This window comes from Carassius carassius, chromosome 1 (assembly GCF_963082965.1).
Source record: "Carassius carassius chromosome 1, fCarCar2.1, whole genome shotgun sequence".
NCBI lineage: Eukaryota > Metazoa > Chordata > Actinopteri > Cypriniformes > Cyprinidae > Carassius > Carassius carassius.
Genome location: NC_081755.1, coordinates 34,792,567 through 34,809,578, shown reverse-complemented (window position 1 = coordinate 34,809,578; position 17,012 = coordinate 34,792,567). Strand labels below are relative to the sequence as shown.

General features: G+C 40.4%; 1 long non-coding RNA gene across 1 annotated transcript; it reads right to left on the bottom strand.

Annotated features, from left to right (window-relative positions):
* Positions 1–6,067: 6,067 nt before the first annotated feature.
* Positions 6,068–11,048, bottom strand: LOC132120064 (uncharacterized). The gene is made up of 4 exons (XR_009426186.1): positions 10,754–11,048; positions 7,741–8,049; positions 7,045–7,190; positions 6,068–6,306 (listed from the first exon to the last, which is right to left on the bottom strand). It is a non-coding gene; the product is annotated as an uncharacterized LOC132120064 (long non-coding RNA).
* Positions 11,049–17,012: the final 5,964 nt, after the last annotated feature.

The following is a 17,012-nucleotide window of genomic DNA, read 5'->3' as shown; positions in this document are numbered from 1 at the left end:
GTTAAAAATAAAATAAAAGTTTCTTTCTTTCTTTTCTTTTTTAGCTTCTCAGGCCTATAAAATAATAATAGAATCTATAGAAATGTAATTTAAATTAATTAATAAACATTAAATAAAATATATGATACATTATTTATTAAAGCAACAAAAGCAAAACAGAAATTCTCTTGATATTTCAAGGGAAAATCATTTGTGACATATCTGAATCCACTGTATTGTAAACTACTCAAATGTTTGTATTCATTTTTAACACTTTTAGTATATTTCCTAATGTGTGTGTGTGTGTGTGTGTGTATATATATATATATATATATATATATATATATATATATATATATATATATATATACATCATACAAGTGTGTGTGTGAATTTATAAAAGAACAAAAGTAACAATAGGTATTTGTTGTGCAACAATAAAACAGCAAAGTTTAAAGTACAAAGCTTTGTTTAAAGCAGTCAGGCACTGAACGCTTTTGTTATAGACCTGTTTACATATCCTTTTTTAATGCAAGACTTTTTTACTGTAAAGCCAGAACATCTAGCTGTGATTTAAGTAGAACAGCTGCACTGTAAAACTATTATGAAGGCCAGGAATTAACCATCCAGCTGTTCTGTAATAGATTTGTAATGGCTGACAGAGAGATCTCCAGCTGTTCTGTAATAGATTTATAATGACTGTGAACAAACCCTCCAGTGCTTTTGATTTTCACTCTTGTGTCAGTTAAATCTCCTTCTGCATTCAAGCTGGTTTTCTCAACATATTAGCATATTTCTCAAAACTATGTCCATACTTGAAATGCAGTAAACTGTTTCAACTGTTGAACGTTTATGATGGTACACTGTCTTCCTTTATTATGTGCTTTTTAATGTATAATTCACCTCACAATTTTTTAGAACGTACAAAAAATACTTTTATTAGGATTTGATAGACATAGCATACTTGAAGATGGGAAATACTAGTAAAATAATTATAAAAACATTAAGATATAAGCACATTCTCTAAAGACTTTTAAAATACCACATCATATACTTTTATAATAAAAAATATAATAAAGATTTTATACATTTATTTTTGTCACTTTTTTTTTATTAATAATTGTAACCTATGGCTGTCTCGCGATCATGATTCAATAACCATTCAATTGATGGTAAGGTTAATTGAAAATAGTTAAATACAAATAACAAATAAATACAAACTCAATCTCATTGGGTATTATGATGTAGCATTTCTTTGATTAAATGATTTCACTCCTTTTCTCAGATAAAGAGAATATAGGCTGTGAAAACGCATCACTCAGTCCCTTTGTATCTTGATCAACTGTACGTAAGTGAATATGTGCATGCTTGCAGAAAACATTATCCTCACAAATGCTTTCCCATTCTGTAAAAGATGTTGGCTGGTGCTGCCCTCTACTGGTATCTATGGAAATGTTTTCCTAACATAATTAAAATGAAAATGCTTAAAAAGATCAAATAATAAATCAAAGTCTCAAAACAACTGTTCAAATGATAAATCAAATGTTCAAAATATTAAATAATTAATCAAACTCTCTAAATGGCTGCACAAATTAAAAATCAAATGCTCAAACCATATTTCATTTCAATCAGGGTATCTTCCGTCCATTCCAAGAGATATACATATCCATACTTGTAGATTTTGTTTTTCTAAATATAACGTCTTCATCCAACATTTTTAAAGACGATTGTATTACTTCAAATGATATTTACTTTGTTATGTTAATAAAACGAGTAAAAACCATGTGAAAATCACCCAATAAATGAAGCCTCCTCTAAAGATGTGTTTTTCATTTATAGGCCTATGCAATGTAAACATGGTTGTACAGTGCTGTTCCAGACACAAAAAATCTCTGTAAAGCTGCTTTGAAACAATCTACATTGTTAAAAGCGCTATATAAATGAAGATGACTTGACTTGACTATAACATTTACAGTAGGTTTTAGTCTTCACTGACCCAATATGCTTGTAAATCATTTAAGGGCATATATGCAAGTGAAAGAGTTGCAATGCAGAGCCCTGCTTCACTGTACCTTTGTACATTATGATGTACATTTGTATTTAAAGACATAAGTTGACATCATCCAATTCCACAAAAGTAGTGCCACAAATCAAAGATGTGGCTTACCATTAATGTAAATAATGTTACCATTAATGTTACCATGATGTAAATATCTGAAAGTGACAACAAGGCCCTTTTATGGTGCCGGAGGAAGGAGTGGTGTCCTGCCGGTCCAGAAGAGAGAGAGTGATGGTAGGTGACTGGGGCCAGTCTTGCTACTATCATCAGTCCTTAAACCCTGCACACAGTGCACAGGCTCACATCCTCCAGGTATTGGGGAAACTCTGGGAGGCCCTGACACGAGTACTAGGGTAATACCAGAGTACCAAAACTAAATGATTTAACTTCACTTTTATTTTACTTTACACAAGTACCAAGAGTACAGAGCACTGCCTTTCCCTGGTGGTTCATCAAACAGAATTAAACCCAAAAAAGCACTATAAAAAAGATCTGAAAGTCCCAGGGCTAGAGATAATTTTTGACTGAGTAAGGCTAGGTTTCACACACAAGTAGGTCTACATAACTAATGAGAACTACAAGCTGCATAAAAAATATTTAATCTACTTTACTAACATAATAAGTATATTACACTGGAGAAAAATGCGAAGGAAAATAAAAAGTATACAACTTTATAGATTTGTTTTGGAAGAGTTTTGTTTTGACACAGAAGGGGTAACAGTAGATGGTGGAAGCTGAGAGTTTTTAGCAGCTATAGTGCCATAGAGAGAGGAGCTGGAAGGCAGGTGAAGTTCTGTACACCCTTCAAACTCAGTGATTAGCTTCTGTTGGTAGCAGTGCTTGCCTTCTCTTTGATATAAACACAAGTCAAAAGGTCAAACCCTTGTTGCCTGTTGTCGCCACAGAAAGAGTGGTTGCACAGAAGGAGGTAGAGGGACCTCTGCAGGTTGAGCTTCCACATAGCAATAAATATGTTACAAAACTAAAATGTGAATTAAATAATAGAAACTTATAAATAAATAGGCTACCTGCTATCCTAAGCTACATAAAAAATTAGTTCACTTGTCTTAATCTGAAGTTACAGGTCACCAATGGTCTTACAAATGTTTAATTCTCCCTAACAGCCAGAGTTATTATTTTATTAGTTTTAGTTAACTTAAGTGTTTTGTTTTTTCCACACCCAGTGCTACTTTAGTTGCACTAAAAAACGTTATAGTCCAGTTTAGTCTACAATGACCGCTAACTATAGTTACTTTTATTTTGAAAGTGTTACCGGTTACTTCCGCTTCCAAAAAAGGAATCGACCACGTGACTTCCGTTTTTGGTTTATAAACAAAAAAGGAATTGACTGAAGTCCAAACACTCTCTTCATTCTTTGATCAAAAAGGAATAACGATAAAAATGATTGCCAAAAACGAAAAACGGGCCGTTTTTAATTGGTTTTTCGTTTTTTGATTCTGCCACCAAAACGGTTATTTGTTTTTTTCGTTTTGAAACAAAAAACAGAAAAACGGTATTTTTGTTTTATAATTCCACACGAATTACAGATTATCCAGAGATCCCCTGGGTCCGTGTACGGTCCGGGTCCGTGTATCTTTTGGTCATTTGATTTTCTATTTAAAAATAAATAAAGATAATTGAGAAACGGTTCGATTTTCGTTTTTTCGTTTTGTTTAAGAAACGCAAAATGAAAATGTAGCTGGATTTTTCGTATTTTTGTTTGTGGGTAAAAAATGAGATTATGCTTTAATATTTGTTTGAATGTGTGGGCGGCGCTGAAACGCCCCTTTCATCCCTTCTGTATTGCACCGACAAGCGGCAACCGCAAACTCAGTTCATTTTCACCAGGAGAGAAGCGGCAGACAGCAGAGCATATTAATCCCGCGGATTATTTGCTAGTGATGCTTGCAAGATAAAATAATAATAACAATAATTATTAATTAATTAATTAAATTAATAATAAAATAAAAAATAATATTATAATTTTCCAGCTGCTGCATGTTATTGACAAAGCAGACTTGACAACTTTATTATTTTAATTATTTTAATTTTTATTTATTTTATTCTAGGCCATTCATAAAAAAAATAAAATGGGAAAAATCCAACCCCACATTTATAATAAAATTTATATTAAAATAAGTTAAGTTTTCCCCATAATTAGTCTACTAGATTATGCTTTAATATTTGTTTGAATGTGTGGGCGGCGCTGAAACGCCCCTTTCATCCCTTCTGTATTGCAACGACAAGCGGCAACCGCAAACTCAGTTCATTTTCACCAGGAGAGAAGCGGCAGACAGCAGAGCATATTAATCCCGCGGATTCTATACTAGTGGTGCTTGCAAGCTTTATATATATATATATATAATTTTTTTTTGACCAAACAGAAATTAATTTATTCAATGACATTTGAATTTTACTGTAGGCCTATATGATCTACAATGACATGAAATATGCGGATTTTTAGCCTACTAATTTTATTCTATACTTATTTAAGAAAAACCTCACAAGTAGCCTATGTTTTCATTTGCTATTACAAACAACAGCAACTGAAGCTTTATCTTGTAGAGTGTAGTCTGCTGCACTTCTCTGATCGGCGGATCCCGATCCACACCTTCCATCCCGAAAACAGGGGAAAGAGCTTCAGCTCCGTCAGTTTGGATCGTAAAACACCCTAAATAACACGAAAACCTTACAAAACTCAACACGATGTGCTTTCTGCCAGCTCGGTCTACATTAACTTCTTTCTGAAACGTCAGAAATGAACCAGGCTCATGCATCAGACGAACCATGTCTAGCTGGACATGTCTACTTTTAAAATAATCCATTTAAATAGAAAAATAATAATAATAATAATTGTATATTTAGGCCTATTCAAATGAAACCAACGAGAGGTGCAGTGTTTCCCGTCTGAACTCATTATCTGTAATGATGTCACACCATCACTATATTCATACTGTCATCTACAGAATTCGTGAATTCAGTTCATAATTCTAAGTAGCCTATAACCTATAATTAAAACATTTAAAGTAGACTAATTATGGGGAAAACTTAACTTATTTTAATAACCTGTATTTAACTTTTGCTTTTATGTTATTTAACAATACAGACACCGAGGTCAACAACGTTGCGATGACAAACCTGCGTGAGGTAATGAGGCACTGCAGGTGGAAAAGTAAGAAGAACGCCGTTGCCAGGGAGGCCAAGTCAAAACATCCAAGCAGAGACCATCGAGACGTATCTGATAAGAGGAATAAAGGCTGTGGAAATCGCAACATTGTTTGGCGTTTCAGAGATGACTATACGTCGTCGAATGCGAAAATATGGATTAAGGTAAATCACGTAGACTATGCACTGTAAAAAATAATCTGTAATTTTACGGTAAAAAAGCCGCCAGCTGACACGTTACACACAGACTTCACCCACAAAGTGCAAAACCCAGAGATCACGGTTTACCAACCGTGACATACCATCACTTGGATTAATAAAAATAATAATAAAAAAACTAGCAAAACAAAATGAATGCGTTTACAAATGTCTGGAGAGCAAGTATTGTGTGTTGTGCTGGTCATCATCAAAATGGCACTTGCTTGTACTTGTCTTGGATCCCACAACCATATAAAAATGAAAAATCATTTGCTTGTGTAATTACCTTCAGGAAGATTGCTCATGAGTTTGCTCCTGAGCAAACATTATCAGTTGTGACAGGAAACTCATGCTTCAGACTGTTGTGAATGCACTCAGGACCGTTTGCAGAGGTTGTGGATGTTTCTCCAATTGTTTTACTTCGTCGTAAGACCTCAATGTACGATCAGGGGTTATACACAGGGATTCATTTTGTTTTGCATGTGCATGCTTTTTTCAACCATCAAAAATGACAGTTTCCATTGACCGTTTTATATCAATCACCAAAGACCAGTTTCAGCTAATAATCTTTTAAGGTTCTACTGAAGAAAAACTCACACGCTGGATGGCCTGAGGATGTGAAAATTAACAGCAGATTTTAATTTTTGCATGAACTGTTTTGAAGTTTCTGTTCCTATGTTAAAAGTCTGTCACCAAATGTAAATAATCATTGTGAAGACAGAACTCAAATTGCTTAACATTATTGATGGTTATGTACGGAGAAATATAATGATTGTGCTCTTATGTTGTTAGGACTCTGATGACGATTACTGATGACATTGGAATCCTCCTCATTGAGCATGAAGGTGATATCTTCTCTCCATCTCAATCCAGCCTCATTGGCGATTGCCACTGAAGGAGAAGAACTGTAAAAAAATAAATGAATAAATTCATTCATTCAGCATCCTCGGTCAAATTTCATTACAGTATTGGTAGTATCCTTGTTTGTTATAGCAGTTTCTTAGTCTACTGACAAAAAACTTTTCTGCCTCCCCTAGACAGTAGTCTCTCAGTTCTGCAAAAATAGTGTACATGTAAGCACTACATGGCTACACATAAATTCAACAGTAATGAGTTTGAGGGTGCACAACATGTACTACGGAAACTTGTCTTTTTTTCGAGAACTGTATGAATGGTTTGGAAAATTGGGCCAAATTAATGAGTTATAGTGTGTTGGCAATCAAGAAAGACTGCCCACCACCACGCACACCACTGATATATCACACCAGATGATTTGGTTTTCCAGTAGCTTGGCATTATCCGAAAAAAAAAAAAAAAAAAGTATAAGGGATATTTATGTGAATGTCTCATATACACTCTGTCCACTCCATTGTTACACCTATTCTCCTCTTCTTCTACTTTCTCTTCTTTTGTTTAATTATGGACAAAGAGAGGAACAATTCAGCTTGATTATTAACCTCTAAACACATTTGTTGGAAAATGCCTCTTTGATGTATAATACAAAAGTATTGGTCATAGACAAGTGTGTAAACATGGCTGAAGGTAAATACAAATACAGCAAAAGACAAATTTGAAATCTGCACTTTCCAGGCTGCATATGTGTAAGTTTCTGATGACCTTTGGATTGACAGACGGACATTCACCTTGGGCACCAGCCACACTCCAAACACAAGGAGTTACAGTAAGAGCACACTGCCAGCTGTGATAGCCATCACTAGGATCATTAATTCATTTATGCCACCAGACTTTGGATCAACACTTTTGGAAGAGGCCAGATTGACCACTGGCACTGTAAAGAGAAGCCCAAATACAGTAAAGTACACCAATAAAACTATGTATTCTTTATTATTTTTGTAGTTTCTCACTAACTGAACCTTTAGCACAAAGAAAAAAAATAAAAAATACAAATAAACAATACCATTGAAAAGTTTTGGGGTCTGATTTTAGGTTTTAAATTAAGTCTCTAATGCTCAACAAGGCTGATTTTATTTGATCAAAAATACAAAACTATAATATTTGAAATATTTAGTGTTGCATGATCCTTCAGAAATCATTCTTTAGATTTGCTGCTCACAAAACAAAATGGTTGTTCTGCTTCATATTTTAGAAAACCATGATAATTTGGATTTGGAAGTTCAAAAGAACATCACTATTTTATATCTTTATTAATACTTTTGATTAACTTAATTGATCCCTACATACATATACAACCCACACTTTTGAATGGTAACATATGTCTTAGATCATACTTATCAATACAGGTATGGTAAATTCTAAGTTGTCTGTAATTAAATACTGAGAATTACATGTCAATAAACAAAACATTAATTTACACTCACCATACACCAAAAGAAAAGGACCTTTGTCGTCCATTGTACATTCCCCCAGCAAACGATTGCAGGTGCACCAGTAAGCCCCAGCGTCTGTCAGTCGTAGGTTAATGATGTCTATTGTCAGGGTCTTTTCATCATATTTGACTCCAACACGTCCTTCAAAGTCTTTATGGACAGTTAATTTCTTGGTTTTAAAATAGTAGTAGAAGACTTCTCGGCTGATCTCACTTCTGCTGTACAGAAATACACCCAGTGCTTCTTTCTGAGGTGCAGGAAACTTCATGGTGAAATTGTCACCTTTATATTTGATCACATCTAAAAATGTTAAAGGAAACAGCCTTGATCAGATCACAGCATCCAAACAAACTGAAGTTAAGACGTTAAGTTTGATACAAAGGATTTTGAGAGAAAACATAGAACCAGCAGGGGTTCCTGACACTGGTTCAGACATCACCTGCACAGTGTAGATTATTAATATGCCTGCATTAAGTCAAGTATTTTCCAAGCATTTTGAATAATTTCACTTATTTCAGCATATCAGGTAAGAGCTGTGTTGTAATTAAATCAGACATTAGTTTTTTATGATTGCTTACACACTAAAATTAAAAATAACACACAGCTAGTGTTGCTCTTTACACTCAGAGAACAAAACCTCAGTCCAGATCTGCACAACTATAAGAACATTCTCAGCCTCACACATTTTGCAAAACAATACACACATTGTTTTGCAAAACAATACACACACTTCTCTACACTAGACACAGAAATCTAACATAATGTCACTTCTTTGTCATTTCAAGACACTGCTTTCTAAAATACTACATATATGAACCTATTGATCAGACACGTCCATCAGGTGTGCAGACGCTTAGGTAAACTCAACAATCAAGCTGTAAGCACTATAAAAAATTAATAGGTGATTTTTTTGTCTTCAACAAAAATGAAAGGCAGTTGTGCAGGAAGAATAATAGGGAGAAACCTATTTGGCCAGAGAGCTCTTTTGAATGTCCCGGATCAATGTGGTGGTTACATTACAATATATGCCGCAATCACGCAGAATGGGGTCCTCCACTGGCATGACAAAATTGGTCCTTACAACACCAACCACACAGGTTTTTAGACAGACTAAGCAGTGGACAGACTAGGTGTCTGGTCCCATTAGTCTAGTACCTCCAACAATACTTTTTCCCCTCCTGCATACAATATCTAGGCTGTAATTAGTTTGCACACTATAATAGGATGTGTGGTTATAACCATCTCTTAGCTCTGTATCATGCTTGAAGAAAATTTTGGTTTCTGTTTGCACTTTGATTTGAATATTGAGAGAGTAGTCTATTTTGATTATGGTTGCACTTATTAAGACTAAGAATTAACGGTTCTTTTTTTTATGATCAGTTTGTGGAAAAAAAATTCAGACAGGAGTTCAAGCATTCTAAAAACTCATAGCCTGCAAGTACAATTCTATAGGTCTGAAGAGACTCATGAAATCATACGAAAGAAGTCAGTTGAGTTTGTTGCAAAATATTTTACAGTGGTTGAGGATTGTCTGCTATTGCATATTATAATTCATACTCAGAAAGCAGAACTGAGATGGCATCTATTGCACAATTTCAAATGAACCTGCAGACTATTTTCTGGGCATGTTTTTCAACAGTTAAGATTTCTTAAAATAGTGTAAAAATCTTGTCTAGTCTCATTCTTGTGATCCCCGTCACGTGTCTGGTCTCACTTTTTTTTTTTTGCCTTCACTTTGATGTTGCTCAAATCTGTTTCGACATGTTTACACTTATATCTGATTATTCTTGCATTTTAATCTGGCATGTCATGCCAGAAAAAAATATTATTATCATTCTGTTCACTAATGTAATTTTCATAATCAGGTGTTTTTAGTTTAATCATTAATCTCACAGAATTTTGATACATTACTCTTAAGCAATCATTAAACACTTTAATTTTAAATGTTCAACTCCTTAGTTTTAAAAGTTTGCATAAATGGGGTTTTAGACAATAGACATTTTCACAGAAGATAACAATTTTTTTTTATTAATTAAAATTTAAAATGTCTCTGTCTTACATGGACCCATTGTTATATAAACTGTTTTGTTAAATATAATTATTATTTATATTATTTCAAATTCTTGAGCTTAATCTCAAAATTGCCCTATGGTGTGACTGTCTCAAGGATGTTCAATAAATTACAACTTTTATAAATTAAAAAGAAAATGTAAACAATTGTTAATAAATATCTCAGGCATAATTTTTTTACAAGCATATGACCTTGATGTCACTGAAAATGTTGTCCTCTGGTTTGAAACCATATCCTGTTTTTAAACTCCACGGACAACTTTAATTAGTTGGAGGGCCAGAATACTGTTTTACAAAAAAATTTTTTTTTTACTGCATATGTCAACTACCCAAATATATTTTCCTATATGTTTTCATATAAATATATTGAGTAAAACAAATTGGTAAATTTGATTAATATGCGATTTGAGAACATTCTTCTCTCAGTGATATGGATGAAATGGCCATACCCAGCTACTTTATATGAAGAGATGATGCTAAGGTGTTGTTTACTCATCTCCACAAAAGTTTATGTACTACTGTATATTGGATTTGGAATACGTTCTGATTTCCAGTGCAAAATGCAGCCTAATTGCAATGATGTACTGAAAGATTTTAGAATTATAGTGAGAAATAAATATTTTCATGAATGTCCAGTACTTGTTTCATGTGTTGTGTTTGGTCAATATATTAATGTAAAATTCTGTCATTGTGCCCTCACACCATTTCAAAGCTGTATGACTTTCTTATTTTAACCATCATGAAGCATTTTAGATGCACTAACAAATGCAAATAACAAAAATGAATGTATCACTGTCTGCAAACACTTTACATAGATTACCCTAGTTGTGAAGTGACAAAGAGAAGGTCAACTCTAAACGAATGTAAACACTGCTGCAATGCTTTGTAACACACAAATCACCCAAACATAACAGTAAAAACACAAAGCACTAACCTGCACTTGCAACAAAGTTGGTAAGACAAAGAACAACCAACAAGAAGATGGTTTGCAGAGACCTCATTATTGCCATCAGTGTGTTTTTTTGATTCTCGTCTCTATCACAGTCACACGTTATAACTTAAGCTGTTGACACACAATCAGCAACGAAATGCCCGTCTGTGCAAGTATCCTCGTAAACACGGTAATAGAGATCTTATGTAAAAGCAAACAGCTCAGTAAAAAAAGTGATGTGAAAACACTTGTGTAACAGCATAATGGATCTGGGTGTGTTATATTTTATTCCATTGAAAAACTGTGGGTGGAGCAGAGATTTTTGAGAGCTAGCCCCTGTCCCAAATGGCACACTCCGGACTTGTAGACTTCCTCAGAGTCCACACTTTGGTGACGTCATGTAGTGCAGTCCTATAGGGCCCTTGGCGCGAGTGCACGAGGGCGCATTTGGGACAGACTCGATCGTCACGCCGGAAATTCGATTTCGGATGCACCGAGTGACTAAGATCATTAATATCATATTTAAAAGTATCAGTTAATTAAATTCTTTTGAGTATTAGTGCACATGTTTCAGATTGTCGTATGACGGTCACATAGCTTACGGAAAATCGACTTTAATGAGGAAGTGAAATAAGACATGTTATTAGGAACACATTGATAAATTCATAATATGCTTGAAGAATACACTGCTTACTGCTGGAAATCATGCCGGTGGAGAAGTTGTCTAAGAGTGTAAATGGCAAAATAATTTAAGTGTGCTACAGTTTTACTGTTGAACTACTCACATGACAACTCATCTCTGTGTAACCATAAGCATTTCCTGAATGTCTGCAAGAACAGTTGAGAGCAATGTCTCGATCTTCTGTGTACCATCCAGAAACACTGTATAAAGGGCAAAGACCTCACTCAAACAATTCACAACAATAGAAGTGATTTAAGTCACTGTGTTTATTGCGTGTTAAAATATTACAGTACCAATCTATCACTTTTCTGTTTTTCAAGTACAAGGGCCAGGCATATCCATCAAAGTAGCCTGGTGGATCCAGATATGGCACGTAGACTCGTGAGCTATCGATTAGAGATAGGGAAAGGGTGACTCAGTCAAAACATTAATGTTAATCAAACCAGACTCGTCTAACAGAGGAGATGCAGAGGAGTTTTGTAAAAAAAGAAAGAAAAAAGTTTGCATTGAAACATTGTTTCATACATATATATATATATATATATATATATATATATATATATAGCATATTAGTTCTCTTACGAGAGTTCTCTCGTACTGCGTCTTAGCTAAGACGCTACGGGAAAAGTCTCTTTTCACGAAATACTGAAGCAAAAAATTATCCTTAATTTAGAATTTTTGTAAAGCGCATTTGCAGCAGTTCACAGCCATAGGCGAGACGGCTCGCTCGCTCATTGGCTGCTCTGAGGCGAGTGCACAGCCTATCGAGCGCAGGCTGATGCCATATCAGACCTATAACGCCGAAACGGGTGTGGCCCAACCTTATAAAAGGAGCTCGAAAAGGCTGACTCACCTGATTTTTCATCTCTTCAGCGAAGCTCACGCATCGCTGGATCACGGAGGAAGCAAGCGCCGTCTGAGAAGCATATCAGCGGGACGAGCCATTCTGAAGCTGCTGGCCTTCGCCGCCTTCCACTGCCGTTCCTGCTGCGCTGTCCGGCGCCTATATCCTTTCAATTCTGTTATATCCAGCTGTTCTTTATGCACGTGTGTGTGTTCGCCCTGCGACACACACTCGTAAAAGAGCTTGTGTCTTTTTTAAGATGCCTTCCTGCGGCTCATCAGAGCCCCACTCAGCGAGGGAGACGGTACGTCATCTGTGTCTCCTGCCTGGGTGAAGATCATGCAGCGCTCGCGCTCGCTGACGGCGGATGCCCACACTGCGAGCTGTTGCCATGGTGACTCTGGGGACTCGCTTGGCCTTTTTCTGTGAGCCTGCATTCTCCGCTCCGAGGATCTCGCGCCTTCTGCTCAGAAGCCCAGCAAACGAGCTGACATCGAGAAGGAGCCGAGGCGAGTGCTCACGCTGGCCGCGACGAGTCTCAGCCTCGAGTGGTCTGCACCGGCGCCCCTCCTCTCGTTCCCGGCTGGATGGTAGTTTCCTTTCGGATGAACGTACTTCTCAAAGCCCGCCTCATTTCTTCCTGAGCTTCACGAAGAGGTGGCAAAGGCTTGGAACACTCCATATTCAGCGCGCATTCGTTCGTCTGTCTCACTAGCATTCTCCACACTGGATGATGCTAAAAACAGGAAATACCAGTCACTTCCGCTGGTGGAACAGGCGATAGCGACGCACCTTTGTCCGCCCTCTGCTGGACGGCGGACGAAAGCGGTGTTGCCATCTGAAGCCTGCTGCATGACGTCACCTCTGCTCGCGCGAATCTTTTCTGCTGCTGAGCAGGCTGCGTCTGCACTTCACATGATAGCTGCTTCATCGAAGCGCCTGTGTAGGAGTTCCGCTGTGGCCGAGCTCTCACCCAAGCGCGCCGCTGTTTCAGTTCCAGGGATTGTGACTGTTTCAGCGTTTTTTGCAATGCGCAAGCCTGTACGGTTGCCCACTTGCCTGCACACAAAAACCGTTATCACGGCTGCCCAGTTATTTCTCGAAGGAGGTGTAATTTCTGGTGTTCCGGCCACGGCCGTTGACGCTCTGCCCAGGCAGACAGCGAGTCGAAAGCAGTAAATGTGCACACTTGCAGCCCACAGTTACTCGCAGACATCACGAGTCCCACGGGACCCGCTCAGCCCTCCCTCAGTCGGTTAAGCGCCGGGACGGGGTCGAGGAGGAGCGATCTGCCCGCTGTGTTCAGCGCGCTCCCCGCCTCAAATGCCACAGGCGTAATGCCCATGTTACAGCACACCGAAGCGCCGCCATTGCCCAGTCAACAGAGCGCGCTTCGCATCCAGCCCTTAGCCATTCATGCAGATGCATGTTCAGCGCTTCCAGGGGTTTCGGATTGGGTGCTAGGCATTATAAGGAGAGGCTACTCGCTACAGTTTTTTCGACGCCCTCCGCGTTTTTTAGCGCGCGTCGAAACCACGGTCAAAACAGAAGTAGCACACATAGTTCGGGCCGAAATATCAAAACTGTTGAGCAAAGGGGCTGTAGAGCCTGTGTCTCAAGCTCAAAGCGGGGGGGGGGGGGGGGGGGCTGTACAGCAGATGCTTTCTAGTGCCCAAGAGAGATGGGGGTCTCAGGCCCATACTGGATCTAAGACAGCTGAACAAGGCATTAGTAAAACGCAGTTTCGGAATGCTTACGACCAGGAAGCTCCTCGCGCATATTCGCAGAGGAGACTGGTTCATGTCAATAGATCCGAAGGACGCTTATTTTCAAATACAGATAGCGTCAAGTCACAGGCGATATTTGAGATTCGCCTTCGAGGGCCAGGCATACCAGTTTACAGTCCTGCTGTTCAGCGTGTCCGTAGCTCTTCGTACGTTTACGAGGTGCATGGACGCAGCGCTCGCTCCTCTCAGACTCAGAGGCATGCGAGTACTGAACTATTTGGATGACTGGCTGATTCGGGCTCAATCACGAGCGGAGCTCGTGGAGCACAGGGCCGTTTTACTCGATCACCTCGAGAAACTCGGTCTCAGTGTCAACTGGACGAAGAGTTCGCTGAACCCCAGTCAGACGATACTGTTTTTGGGTTTAGCTCTGGACTCACGTTCCATGATGGCGCGGCTGTCACCACAGCGCGCGTTGGACATTAAGCGCGCGGTGAGTTCTCTCCGCTGCGGCGCGACCGTTTCGCTCAGAGAATGTCAGAAGATGCTGGGTCTCATGGCCTCAGCATCTCCGGTTCTGCAGTTGGGCCTGCTCCGCATGTGCCCCCTGCAGTTCTGGCTGAAAGCGCGGGTATCTGGTCGTCTGCGTCTCAAGGTCAATCAGGGCTGCGTTACAGCCCTGAAACCCTGGACAGCAAACGACTGGTACCAATCAGGTGTAAACCTGGGGGCTTCCTCGAAAGTGAAGATGGTGTCGACGGACGCCTCCACTTCGGGATGGGGTGCGCTGCTCGAGGGCAGACCGTCCTTTGGCCTGTGGTCAGAACGGGAAAAGCTCCAACATATCAACTGTCTGGAAATGCTGGCAGTGGAGAACGCGCTGACGCGCTTTTGTCCCCGAATCAAGGGCCGCCACGTCTTAGTCCGTTCGGACAACATATCTGTGGTGTCCTGCATAAATCGCCAGGGCGGTCTCGGGTCCCGAGACCTGTGCAGGCTGATGGAATGCCTCCTGGTTTGGGCTCAGCGCAACTTGCACTCGCTGAGGGCAGTTCATGTGCCTGGGCTACAGAATCTGGGTCCAGTCAGGCTGTCCAGAAGCAACATTCCCTCGGGCGAATGGTCTCTACACCCGCAAACAGTCCGGCTGTTGTGGGAGAGATTTGGCAGGGCGGAGGTGGGCCTCTTTGCGTCCCACGAAAACGCTCACTGCCCCGCGTTCTTTTCCAAGAACGAAAGCGCGCTGTCACGGAGATGGCCGTGATGCCCGCTTTATGCTTTCCCTCCCGTCTCCCTCCTTCCGCAGGTGATAGAACGGGTGAGACAAACGAGATGTTCAATACTGCTTGTAGCACCTTTTTGGAAGAACCAACCATGGTTCCCAGATTTGATGCGGTTAGCAGGCATCGCCCCATGGCCAGTGCCATTGAGGAGGGTCCTCCTCTCGCAGGCCAGGGGCTCGATTTGGCACCCTCAACCAGAGTAGTGGTCCCTCCATGTGTGGGCGCTCAACGGTTACCTGCTGATCTCTCAGTGGGAGTGCTAAATACCATCACTCAGGCTAGAGCTCTGTCGATACGACGGCTGTATGCCTCGAAGTGGTCGGTGATCTCCAGCTGGTGTACAGCTCGGGGATGTTCACCCCTTAGTTGTGAGGTGGCGGAGGTTCTCTCCTTCCTACAAGAGCTGTTGGATAAGGGCAGAGCCCCATCCACGCTCAAAGTTTATGTGGCGGCCATCGCAGCGTTTTCTGAAACAGCGCTCGGTCAGTCAATAGGAAGGAACGATTTGGTCATCCGCTTCCTTAGAGGAGCTAGGAGGCTGAATCCTCCCAGACCTCCGTCAGTCCCTATATGGGACCTCGCGGCGGTTTTGGAGGCCATGAAGGGTCCCCCTTTTGAGCCTATCCAATCGATTAGCCTCCAGCATCTGTTGTTCAAGACGGTATTCTTGTTGGCTCTCGCCTCAGTGAAGCGTGTGGGTGACCTGCACGCGCTCTCGGTGAGCCAGTCGTGCTTGGAGTTTGGGCCTAATGACTCAGGGGTCATACTCAAACCTAGGCACGGTTATGTGCCAAAGTCCCTCAACACGCCGTTTCGGGCTCAGGTTATTGCCCTGTCTGCCCTGTCGGTGTCAGGAGAGGATAGAGACTCGAGTCTTCTTTGCCCTGTTAGGGTTTTAAGAGCTTATGTGTCTCGCTCCGCTGTCTTTCGACAGACTGAGCAGCTGTTTGTCTCGTTCAGTGGATGTTCCAAGGGAATGGCTGTTTCGAGACAGACTCTATCCAGATGGATAGTTGACGCCATAGCGTTGGCTTACGCTTCCAGGGGCCTTCAGTGCCCACTGGGCGTCACAGCACACTCCACGAGGGGCGTCGCCTCGTCGTGGGCGTGGTCTACTGGGATCTCCTTGCAGGATATATGTATGGCAGCAGGTTGGGCCTCGCCGTCTACATTTATCAGGTTCTATAACCTGGAGGTTCCCACCTTGCAAGCAAGGCTGCTGTCGGTATAGCCGAATCAGGGCCCTGATGGGAATTCCGAGTTCGTGAGCGTTATGCGCTGCCGACTGTTATATGGGCAGTATTGCGTAAGACCCGCATTGCCACATTGGTCAGGCCTTGCCTCGACTGTGTGATGATTGTATTGCCGCATCTACGGGTGCTGCTAGATATGGGACGGAGGGCTCCCCCCCTCTCCTGTCCTGGGCTCTCTGTGAGTCCCTCGGGTGACTGTGCACTGTAAATCCTGGGCGTTGCTTCAGGTTTATTGGTGTGTGATCCCTGCGCGCACGGCGTTTTACATGGGGTTCCCGTAGCGTCTTAGCTAAGACGCGGTACGAGAGAACTCTCGTAAGAGAACGTACTCGGTTACTAACGTAACCTCGGTTCTCTCTAGAAGAGGGAACGAATACTGCGTTCTCTGCCGTGCGCAGTGTTGGGAAGGTTACTTTGGAAATGTAATAGGTTACAGATTACAAGTTACCCTGTTTAAAATGTAATAGTAGTGT